This window comes from Cynara cardunculus (genome assembly GCF_001531365.2).
Source record: "Cynara cardunculus var. scolymus isolate 2C chromosome LG 10, CcrdV1, whole genome shotgun sequence".
Lineage (NCBI taxonomy): Eukaryota > Viridiplantae > Streptophyta > Magnoliopsida > Asterales > Asteraceae > Cynara > Cynara cardunculus.
In genome coordinates, this window is record NC_037537.1 from 26069814 (window position 1) to 26074995 (window position 5182).

General features: G+C 37.5%; 1 long non-coding RNA gene across 2 annotated transcripts; it reads left to right on the forward strand.

Annotated features, from left to right (window-relative positions):
- The first annotated feature begins 424 nt into the window (after window positions 1-424).
- LOC112518876 lies at window positions 425-4443 on the forward strand. 2 transcript variants are annotated; one of them, XR_003069873.1, is made up of 5 exons: window positions 425-466; window positions 2499-2604; window positions 3073-3181; window positions 3550-3789; window positions 4205-4443. It is a non-coding gene; the product is annotated as an uncharacterized LOC112518876 (long non-coding RNA). The 2 variants fall into 2 exon arrangements; XR_003069872.1 differs by having other exon boundaries at window positions 2499-3181.
- The last annotated feature ends 739 nt before the right edge of the window (window positions 4444-5182 follow it).

Here is a 5182-nt window from a genome sequence, read left to right on the forward strand (position 1 = left end):
ATGTGCAATTTGGAACGAACACGAGACGGATCATAGAAACGGAGAAGGAAATTCGGAGATCGTGATCGTCGAGAAGATTTAGGTGTGGATATGATGACTATTAAAGATGCCTCCGAAGCAGCAATCGAAAGCAGATTTTGCAAAGAAGCAGAAGATCATCGAAGACAAGACCGGCGGTCTCAAGAATAAGAGTAAAAATGTTCGGAAATACGTCCATTCTTTACGTCAATCTGTTCAACCTTACGCTTATCCTTCGAAGATCAATGCCAAGGTTGGTTGCATGTATGATTGATTTTATGTTTTATTTTTTAATTTGATTGATCAATCGATGTTTGCTGTGTTTTTTTTTTTAATGATTGGGGTTATTGTTTTGATGTTTTTGATTTGAATGAATAGAAAAAGGAGGAAGAGAAGGAGCTGAATGATCTGCTTAAGATTGCTGTTAGCCAGCCCAAAGTTCCAGTTGGTATGGATTTCATTTCTTTTCATTTTCGTTTTTCAAATACGATGATTTAGGATTATGACATTGATATGCATGCGAAATTCTACATTTTAAGTTTTTTAATTATGATGTTTTTTGTGTTTGTATGAATGTATCCTGCATGTGTAGGAAGAAGTATTGTATATTTAGGGCTGCATATTTTGTGCTTTTCTGTGCATACGTCGTCCTTGTAATTCTTTCCAATTTGAAATTGATGTGACTCTTGTTGCAACTTAACACCCATAATTTTTTGTATGTTTAACAGTTCAACCAAATTTGAAGTGGAAATTAATTTTTTGAACCCGAAGCTCAAATCACATTTTCTTTGGGTTTGGAAATCACTCACACACACAACTGCCAACTGCACTTAAAGGTCCTGATTCTTGAACCTCCTTTGTCAGGGGTCCTTGGCTGGGGTTGATAGTGGGCTAATAGGTCAAAGGACTCTTGGCCTGTGGTTGAATGTATTTGCTGCAGTTTTGAAAGAACTCCTTGCGTGTTTAGGTTTTCATTTTGATGTTTTCTTGTTTGCATCTGTGAGTGCGGTTTTCATAACTTGCAGATGCTGCTGTTGTAAAAGTGTTGGTTCAAAATATATGTTTTCTTTTTCTCTGTGTGTGTGGTTATAACAGTTGAAACACCATTCATATGAAGTGATAAATCCAGTATATTTTAGGGTCTGTAAATTTAGTGTTTGATTAAATCTTGTTGTTTAAAGGGTTTTAAGTGCAAGTTCTCTCATGATTTGAATATCCAAAGAAAAGGAGAGAAGATTGATTTATACAGTGATCAGCATGATCATGGTGACAATGCCTTTTTCTTTTTCTCCTTAGCTTTATGTGTTCTCTTTCTCCTAATGTAGTACTGCTGCATTTATGTACTGTTTGTGATGGATTTTAATTTCTTGAAATGGAAAAGATTCAATGGAGGACTGGGATCAAGCTACCTTGGAGAAGGTTGTCGCGTCAAAGGGAAAGTAATATAAGCAGAACAAGCCTGCTGATATTGCAAGTCTTTCCATTATCTTTTGTTGATCCTCTTCCATGATTAGACAAAATCCCCGATCGTGATTACACAAAATAAGCTTTTGTTCCTATACTCGAGTCATCTCTTATGCCTGGCTTTGGGTAAAGCATGCACTTGCACAGTTACGGAAGCAGATGCTTAACATCATGAGAGGAATGAGGAAGTGGGAAATGATGATGATAACTTATATGCAGCTTTTGAAAACGGCAAATTTCCAAAAACAGGAACTTCAAATTCATATGAATCATTCTCTAAGAGATCTTATGGAGATTATTCTCCAAATGATGATAACTTATATGCCTCTTTCTTCTCTATGCATGTTGGAACGTCCTTATCTCCTAACAGATCTTCTGGAGAATAATCTGATATGGTTCCACATCTCTTACATCACTCCTTTTGGTGTAACTAGCATAAGGTTCCACATATCTTAGACATGGAACCCTTTGGCCTAACTAGTCCATGGGGGATGTTATAAGCGACTGATACCACCTAGTCGGACTCTAAACCGAAAACTTCATGAGGCACCAAGTGGCCCAGCATATACAGAAAGCCAACCCTTTGGCCTAACTAGTCCATGGGGGATGTTATAAGCGACTGATACCACCTAGTCGGACTCTAAACCGAAAACTTCATGAGGCACCAAGTGGCCCAGCATATACAGAAAGCCAACCCTTTGGGTTTCTTCCTGTTTGTTAAAGAAAGCATAGAAACTGTAATTTATACCTAAATACAGTCTGTCCTACAAAAACTTGCTTCTTAATTCGTTCTGGAAACACGTCTTCTTATTCCATCTTTTTCTCGAATCTCTTTTCCTCTTTAGAGGAAAAGGAAGTAGGATCTGGTGGCCCACTATGGGATAGAATATTTTTAAAATTTAATGACATCTATTTATTTCAACATTTCTGAGAAACTTTTTGCATTTACCCATCAAATTATTATTATTACTCACGGAATCTTGTGGATGTTTTCTTCACTTCTTATGTCACTGCAGGGATGTAAGCACTTTCTGGAAGCAGTGGAAAAGAAACAATACAGTTGGTTTTGGGTATGTCCAAATGGAGGTAAAGACTGCCATTACAGGCATGCACTTCCTCCAGGTGATTAATGGTTTTCTTCATAAAAATCCATCCATTGTATTAAAAGTTGCATCATGCTATGATCATGGCCTCTCTTTAAGTCCAGTTCACTAAAGATTTAGTGTTATTTTGATACCAAAATGCCATGTGTTAAAGTCCCACATCGGCTATATTTGGACCATTTCTCTTTCATATGTGTTGGAACCTCCCTTCTCTCCCAGGGGCTTTTTGGAGAGTAATCTAATGAGATGATATTAGAGCCAAACTCTAGGGACTCAACACTTTGGGGCAATACATATGTGTTAAAAGTCCTGCATCAGCTATGCTTGGACCATTTCTCCTCCATATGTTGGAGAATAATCTAATGAGATTCCACATATTCTCATACCTTGCTATTGTTCTCTCTCTCTCTCTTTCATGTGTGTGTATTGATTTTTTCATTTCCATGCCTGTAAATTTATTTGATGAAATTTATTGTGTGGTAATCAGCGTGCATAAGTAACTGCTTCAACTCCTATGACTCTCAAACTGTTCATGCAATTGAAGAAGGAAAAAGATCGAACAGAGAGATGCAGGTCTGGCTGCTCAGAGAGGCAAGGTTTGGTACATCCTAACCCCAAACCCTACTTCTGTGTGGGATTTACTGGTCCGTGTCATTTGGTTTGATTTTAGTTGTGGCGGCAATTAGAGGATCCACAATGGTAAGCTTTCTATTTGAGCGTTTTTCAAGAAGTGGGACCCACAAGGTTAGGTGGCCAAGCAACACAAGCTTATCAAGAGCTAGAGCAGTTACAAGCAAAAAGTGCCTTTTTTATATGAAGCTTTTTCACCATCTTATGTGGCAAAAAGCTCTCAAATAAGTTATCCAAAAGGCTCCGTTGTGGATGCTCTTAGTTTGATGATCTTTTTAAATGCTTAGTTGTAGCCATTCAACTCTCAACGGTGATTTATCCTACATATAAACAGGATCTGTAAAATTAAAATGTTTGGTGAAAACCAATTGGATCTTAGGGCGGCGTTTGGTTTGATGGAACGGTTTTGGGGGATCTGGATTTCGTACAAGAATTTGGAATTGGGAGGATTCGGAATCGGAAGGCTTTGAATCTTTGGTGTGTTTGGTTTGTAGGATCTGGAATGAAATTGAATTCTGTTCTTGTCGTGTTGAACACATAGTCAACACGGCATTCTGGGTGTCATGTAACCCAGGTGAGTGTACCACTTCTGGCAGCATTTAGCACCGGTTTTCATCTAGAAAATTGATGTAGAAATGTCACCTTATGATCTTTAGTTTATGAACAAACTTATCACCAGCTAGTTAAGCAGTGTTGTTGTAAATTGCTAAGTTGTATACTACTTTTCACCTTCCACTTAGGTGCTGTTTGTTTTTTAAGAGATGCTGAAGTTTGAAGGCTTATTTCAATTCTTATTGATAATATGTGGTGTTGAAACTAAAAAGCATAATCAATAAAACTGTTTTTTTTCTATAACTTAATCATTTCGGACGATAGGTCATCTTTATTGTTATATTCATAGTTTTCAACAAGCAAATGATTGTGCAAAATGAAGGCATCTCTGTTCTCCAGATTAAATGAATGTGGCATACTTGCTTTTTCTTATGCAGATTCATGCGTATGTTTGTCCTCTAAAGTGGTGACTGCCTTTTTAACTAGTGGAATACAGTCTTGAAAGACTTGCTCATCACCAAATCAAACAGCATCCAATTCCATTCCAAAATTTAATGGGAAAATCGCAGGTCAGACTTCTTTCTTATATAGGCTATTTCGATGATCGGATTTTTTTTAAGAAAACAACTGTTCTACTCTTTGGAGTAGATGTCAAGTACTGCATGCATCCCACCTCTCTGGATCCCACCTCTCTGTGGGATATATTGGGTTAGGGACTGTTTGTTGGTTTTCCATTAGGTTTTGCACGAATAAAGTATAGATTGGGAAGAGTTTTTTCGGGAGGGTTTTATTCATAGATGGAAGGAGTGTTTTTTAAATGGGAGGGGCAGGTTTGGAAAAAAATGGCTTTTCTGCATGAAGCTCCTCCCTTTAAGCTTACTGAATAAGCCACTTTTTGTATCATTAAGTCACTACCAAACAGTCATGTATAGCTGACCGAATAAGTTGCAAGTCCCGTTAAGCTCATTAAGCTGCTAACAAACAGGCCCTTAGTTTGGTTATGTATTCCAGATTAGAACAGAAATCTCAGATCCAAGTATCCAACATAATATTTTCTTGATGCTTCAAGTCTAGGACACCCCCATACACTTGAAATTCTCAAATCCGAAACAATATAGTTACAAATAGGCCCCAACACACATGGAGCTTTGTAACTTTCTTATCATGAAGGAATAAAAATCCTGTGTCCCCTACATGGTCATCAAATACGTGAAAACACATCATCTCTTTATTGAAAAGAGAATAAAAAGATGAATTAAATAAAATACACAGACGGTTAAAACTCACTACCAAGATCCAAACGTAGGCTCACCCAAGCTCATAACCATGTGGCAAACGGCTAGGCCTATCACAACTAAGCTAAACCCTCATAGATTCGTATTGCTTACAATGCTTGGTGACATTGAAGAAAAGTT